The sequence below is a fragment of the Cryptomeria japonica genome, chromosome 9, assembly GCF_030272615.1.
Source record: "Cryptomeria japonica chromosome 9, Sugi_1.0, whole genome shotgun sequence".
Classification (NCBI taxonomy): Eukaryota; Viridiplantae; Streptophyta; class Pinopsida; order Cupressales; family Cupressaceae; genus Cryptomeria; species Cryptomeria japonica.
The window spans coordinates 101,414,993-101,422,764 of record NC_081413.1 but is presented as its reverse complement, the minus strand read 5'-3'; positions in this window follow the sequence as shown (position 1 = coordinate 101,422,764).

Below are 7,772 nucleotides of genomic sequence, written 5' to 3'. Positions count from 1 at the left end.
ATTATTTAGTTAATTATGATTATTAATCCTCAACTTAAGTAATCTTTATTATTTAAATAAATTCATTTTCAATTTCTATCTCTATCTCTATTCAATTAAACATTAACCCTTTTCTAAATATTAATTAAATATTTATTATTTAATTCCTTTAATTTAAATAATCTTTATTATTTAATTAAATTCAATTTCTAAATAATTAAATAGTTTCTTTAAATTATTTAATTAGCTAATTAATCGCTAATTAATCCAATCCATGGTAGGGAATTTGGCTAATGGTACCTGTATTGCATTCATAGAACAAGATATTCCCAACGATAGACTTCTCCATAATGACCTACTAGATATAGAAGCTTACATACATAAGAGAAGAATCAAATGAGTACTTATAGATGGAGGAGCTGGTCTCCACATCTATACATTAAAGTTGGTTAATGCATTGGGATATTCTGAGCTTCACATTGATCCTTCAACAAGAATGAATATCAAAGTATATGATGATGAAGAGCGTCCTTCAAAAGGCATAGTTACGCTACCAACACAAATAGGACCTATAACAACAAAGGTTACTTTCCAAGTGTTGGACAGAGAACTGGGGTACACAATGTTATTGGGCCGCCCATGGATTCATACCATGCAAGTTGTACCATCAACATTTCACCAATGTGTTCAATTCCTGTGTAATGGCATTAAAATCACCATAAAGGGCGATCCAAATCCATTCCAACAATGTAATCACTTAAAGGCAAGTATAGATAACCAGGTACCCATTAATCAAGCAGCACCCCTCACTACAAAAATGGAGTCATTAACGATCATAGAAATACAAAAGAATGTGCCTACAACATCTTCTTTGTAGATTAAGGATGTTGGTTGTGGGGAATACTCTATTTCAAATACCTCAAATGGAAAATAGTTATCTCTTTCTCCTAGGTCTTTTGGGAAGCCTCAAAACATAGTAATGAAACAAGACAAAGGAAAAGAAATAGTAAGATACTCAGATTCATTCTCTTTCATTAGGTGGGGAGATTTACAAGAAGAATCTCTAAATGAAGATGTTAATCACTGGATATACAAAGAAGAAGATGACATGACAATACCCAGGTTACCTTTAGATCAATATGGCAACTGATTCAAGATGCTACAAAAACATGGGTATGATGGTACCATAGGCTTGGGATTACAAAAGCAAGGAAGATTAGAACCTGTTGTACCAAACAAAAAAATCCAAATAATCAAGGGTTAGGATATAAACATGTTCCAGATATAACAGAAGCAAGACAACATACACTAGATATACTGAATAGACCAAGGCTACTGTCAGAGTACATATCTCAAAGTCAGTTGTCAACATGAGCATTTCCTTCTTCATCTCAGACAAGAAAGACCGTACCAACATCTCCTAGCACGTAATCAGATGGTGAAGATATGAGACAACTTCTACAAGAACCTAGCACCGAGTCACCCAACAATACAATATCTGAAACATCCGCACAAGCAAATATGGTAACAGACACAGGCTTAGCACCAGTAAATGAGCCTAATCTTTGGTTGTTGTCAATACTTTTGCCAAGAGAAACAACTCAAGCTACACCTAATGAATTAGATGAAGAAAGACTACAATGACTTATACCAGGCTTAATAAGGGTAACCCCCATACAAAGGAGGCCTACAATTATACAACAAAATCATATGCAAGAACAAGAGAAGATAAGTGATACAACCTCAAAAACTGAAAGATACATAGAAAGTGAGACAGATTCTCACGACTATGAATTCCTATCTGATCATGATTCCAACCCACAAATAATAGACATGATAGAGGACCACAAATCGCCTATCAATGATGAAAATATATCAGGTCACTCAAATAACCAGGTATGCATGTTATCAGAATCTATTACAACATAAGGGAGCAATGAATTACCCCTTGTACACTCACATTTGATTTATTGGGGACGAGAAGGAAAACCAACTCTAGATTGGTTTGAGAACGATGAAGATATTGCACAATTCCTTGGTGTCAGAGAAGGGTTTCCACAAGGTGATCACAAGGCAAGATTTTTTGTAGACCTGGATAGAACAACATACTTTGGAGAGGCAAGTGCCTCTGTGACAGAAGATATGGATCAAAGTGATCGCAATGGCAAGAGTGAGTTAGACAACCTCCCTATTGAAAAAGAGAATTCAACATTACTCATGGAAGAAATTGAAGAAGTCAATATAGCAGAACGAGAAGTTGTACATAATATCCACTTAGCAAAATCATTAAACGAGGAAGAAAAGGATAAATTCATACAGTTTTTCAAACAATGTCCTATCATTTTTGCTTGGTCTTATGCGAATATGCCAGGCCTAGATCCAGAATTGGTGTTACATCATTTACCATTGCTACCATGAATTAAACCGTACAAACAAAAGCTAAGAAAGATGCATCCATATATTGCATTACTGGTCAAAATAGAACTCCAAAAGCTTCTGGATGTGGGCTTCATTCGACCTATTGACTATGCAAAATGGATATCCAATCTGGTGCCTATGACTAATCTCACTAGGGGCATAAGAATATGTACCAACTTACAAGATCTAAACAAATCATGTCCTAAGGATGATTTCCCATTACCCAACATAGACATGATAGTTGACTTAACTGTTGGGAATGAAATGCTTTCATTAATGGATGGCTTCTCACGATATAACCAGATCAAGATTGCACCAGAAGATCAACACAAGATGACATTTACCTATCCATGGGGAACATACTACTTGAACGTCATGCCATTTGGTCTTAAAAATGTAGGAGAAACATATCAAAGGGTTATGATGACACTATTTAATGACATGATCCACAATATCATGGAAGACTATGTGGATGATCTACTGGCTAAATCACAAACAAGAGAAGGTCACCTTGAAGTCCTTGCAAAGATATTTGATTGATTAGAGCAGTACAATGTCAGGTTAAACCCCAAAAAGTGTGTATTTGGTGTAACAATAGGCAAAATTTTAGGATTTATTGTGTCTAACAAAGGAATTGAAGTAGATCCTGCAAAGGTCAAAGCAATCATGGATATGCAACCTCCATCAACACTTAAGCAGTTAAGAGTGTTACAAGGAAGACTACAGTCTATAAGAAGGTTCATAACACAACTAGTAGATAAATGTCATCCATTTCAATATTTAATCAGAAAAGGAGTCACTTTCAAATGGACAGAACAATGCTAAGAAGCTTTTCAAGATTTAAAAGATTATCTTCTGAATACTCTAGTATTATTTCCACCTACTCAAGGAAAGCCCCTATTACTATATATATCAGCAACAAACTCATCTTTAGGAGCCTTGTTAGCACAACATGATGATCAAGGAAAGGAGAGAGAAATCTACTATATAAGTAGAACCCTAATTGGATATGAGCTTAATTACACTCCTATAGAACAAGGATGTCTAGCAGTGATCTTTGCATCTCAGAAACTTAGACATTATATGCTGAGTCACAAAGTCCAACTCCTCGCATGTTTTGATCCACTCAAATATTTGTTAAGTAGAGCAACATTGACTAGAAGATTGGCTAAGTGGGTCATGATTTTAAGTGAGTTTGATATAGAGTATGTGGACAGAAAGGCAATCAAAGGGAAAATTATAGCAGATCAGTTAGCAGAGGCTCCCTTGCAAGATAGTCATCAACTACAAATAGACTTTCCTGATGAATCTGTGTTTACATTAACAACATCCACCATGTGGAAATTATACTTTGATGGGTCCTATACAAATCATGGAGCTGGAGCTGGGATTCCTTTCATCACCCTCAAGGTGATTCTATCCCTAAGTCATTCAAAATAAATTTTCCCTGTACGAACACTATTGCTAAATATGAAGCTCTCATCACAGGACTTTGTACCGCTGTACAATGGAGGATAAAAGAATTAAAAGTCTATGGTAACTCACAACTGATTGTAAATCAAGTCAATGATGACTATAACACAAAATATGATAAACCTTTGCCTTAGAAACAAATGATAGAAGATTATAAAGAGCATTTCAATAACATCACTTTTGAACAAATTCCAAGGATATAGAACAAGGCAGCCGACACCATGGCTACAATAGGGTGTCTACTAAATATGCCTAATAATGAAACTCAGTTTGAGTTTATTGTAGAACAATTGATGATACCGACATATGAGATTCCCTCATTAGAATATATATGTGTAATTGTGGGTACTGAATCCCCATGGTATAATGAGATATACACATACTTACATACTCAATATATGTCTCCTGATTTGTTTAGAAATCAAAAGAAAACTCTTATTTGTCAGGCGTCCAAACACACTATTATTGCTGACACATTGTATAGAAAGGGCTTTGATGGAACTCTTCTCCAATGTCTTGATGAAGAATAAACACAACTTGCCCTAAAGGAGGTACATAATGGAATTTGTGGGGCACATCAAAGTGGCCCGCCACTATCAAAGAAATTGTTAAGAACTGGATACTATTGGCCAACTATGGAAAATGATGCCAATAAATATGTACAAAAATATAAACAATGTCAAATGCATGGAGACCTCATTCATGCATCGACACGAGATCTTCAACCTATTACATCACCATGGTCATTTTCACAATGGGGGTTGGATCTAGTTGGTAAAGTTAATCCTACTTCTTTCAATGGGCACAAATTCATCTTAATGGCTATTGAGTATTTTACTAAATGGGTAGAGGCAATCTCTCTTACATACACCACTAGTAAGCAAATAGAAAAATTCATGCTTAATTACATTATCTGCCGATACAGGATTCCAATGTACATAGTGACTAACAATGGACGTCCATTCAAAAATCAAGAAATGAGAGAATTGTGTGAAAAATTTCAAATACAACAGAGATTTGCAACACCCTATTATCCACAAAGCAATGGACAAGGAGAGGTAACAAACGAGACAATATTAAAGATGCCAAAGAAAGTTGTCACTGATGTAGGACGAGACTGACATCTCCAATTAAATCCTACCCTTTGGGCTTATAGAACAGGAGTACGCACCCTTACATGAGCAACACCATATCCATTGGTCTATGGCACAGAATCAATACTACCTATTGAAATAGAACTACCGGCTTTAAAAGTCTCCTTAAAACACATCATATTAGAGGAAGACTATCGGGTTGCAAGATTACAAGAGCTTGAAATGCTCGATGAAAAGAGACAAACTGCTTTAAATCATTTGCAAGGTTACCATAACAAATTGAGAAGGAGTTACAATAAACGAGTACGCCAAAGGAATTTTGAAGTGGGAGATCTAGTTCTCAAGGAGAACCAAAGGAACCTAGTGGAACGAGAAAAGCCAGGGAAGTTTGAACCTAACTGGCTAGGTCCTTTTATCATAACAAGGATTACAGGAAATGGAGCATACAATTTGGCTACCATGGAGGGAGATCCACTCCTTGACCCTATGAACAACATGCACCTTAAAGGATATTATATCTAAGGGCTGGGTTAGTTTAGGTTTTCTTTCTGCATTGCACCTCATTTTATTCAAATCCCTGCATCACATATAGTTTCCTTTTCAAATGCATCACATTCACAAAATTTCTGCATTACCATTTAGCAGCATCAATAAAACAAGGCAACTACCCAAGTTTATCATTTGTTTGAATTCAAGAGAAATAAGGGTTGTCTCCTTTCTTAGATATTTAGACATGAAGTGTTTGAGGTCCTAAGGTCATTCATTTTCAACATTACCCTGTGATGATGCTTTACTTTTGGTTGGGTAGTGATTTCACTATTTGAGACTTGTTAACCCAAAATCTATCAATTGCTATATCTCAAACACATTAACAAAATCTCTAATTCATTCCAGACACCTAGTTGAACATATGACTAGTGAAAAATCTAAAATTCTACTTCTACACCATTGTAATTGTCACACCCAAGTAGGTTTCATTACTTACAAGTCAAGGAAAGAAAATATAAAAGACAAAATGCTATGCCAAATATTCATCTCAAGATAAAAGAGCAATGATATATAACTGAAATATCACACATACAAAGTGTGACAAAAAGCTTGACTATGGGAACATGTGAATAACTCCATCAGGGCTATGGACGCCTGCTAGCAATGGAGCAATATTTGAGAAATTACAGTCTATAACCTTGTCAGAGCTCTAAAAGCTTGCTGGTAGCGAGGCTCTATTCAGGATGCTTTTGAAGTTAGTATAATCCATGTAGCTAGTCATATAGGATGCTAAGGATCTTTAGTGAACACAAGAGTGGGAATTAACTCATTTGCACACACATGGGGCAAAAGAAGATCAAAGTTTCAAGAACCAATGGGTAAGTTTTCCATGTCTTCATTGGTAAAATCTAGTCACTAAGTATGTTAATTTGGATGTTCCAAGGGACCTTAAGGATTGATTGACCACTTATCTATTAAATGTTTTGTACCTCCAATTCAATTGGTGTATTACGAAATGCTAAAGAAACACAGTCATCCCTGTTCAAATAGGAAATGCATCTTCATCAAGCATATTGCATTAACATAGGTCATGTCAAAAATTCATTGTCTCCACATGCATTCTACAGATTAGCATATCATATAGGTCTGCACATGGGGGGCATACCTAAAAAAATCCTAAAAATCATATAAAGTCCTGAAAAAATCCTAAAAAGCATATACGATCCTGAAAAAATCCAAAAACAGTGAAATAACATAAAATCCAAAAATAGTGAGAAAACATAAAATCCAAAAACATTGGAAAAACACACAAAATTCAAAAACATTGGAAAAACACAAAACAAAATTCAAAAAAATATTGGGAAATCTTTTAAAAATATAAAAAACATTCAAATACGATCTTAAAAAAATCAACCAAAAAATTAAGTAAATGTCCTGAAAAATCAACCAAAAACATTTAGAAAAAGGTCCTGAAAAATATCCAAAAACATTCAAATATCAATCCACAAAATCCAAAAACAATCAAAGATCAATCAAAAAACTTGCAATAAAATGTCTCGAAAGAATCAAACACCCTAGCAGATATCTAGCAAACACTTTGCACGAAGTTAACAAAGGATACAACTATCCAGTCAAACATCTCCAATCAACTGATCAAACTGTCTTATCAATCGTATCATATCCATATCAAGTGATCATTATCTTGTCTTAAACAGAAGAGGATACACTCGAAATCAGACAGGTCAGTCTTAAATGAAGTTTGCAACTTTTTGAGATCAGACATTATCAACTATAACATCAAGCAACTGAGAACGAAGGCACTAGATCGGTATAGCTGCTGAATTTTGTCTAGGTCAGTCTTTATCTTTTATCATTTGGTGACATATCATGTTCCTATGCTACTCAAGGATGTCCACAAGTGACTAGAGGAGCCATGATGGGTATTATCTTTTCTTTGTTTGTTGTTTGCGGTGTGAACCAATGAAGTTCTAGGGAAATTGCTCTAGTGTGTGTCTGTGATAGGAGAATTCGCTTGTGAATGCCACACATACCTTGACCCCTAGTGTATTTCCTAGAATGGAGGGTTTCACTCCTTGTCTTCTATGTGTTTGTTTCTTCAATTAGATATCTTTACATCTTGGTTCCTTATACCCTGATGTGCTAAGCTCCATTGCTCAATAATAAGGTTCAATGATGAATATATATTGCCCAATAAATAATGACACAGGTTCGTGAATCAATCATTCTCATTCTCATCTCATCTGTTTATTGATAGTTTGCTGATTTCTCATCTCTTTCTAAATCATTTTCTGTCATCTA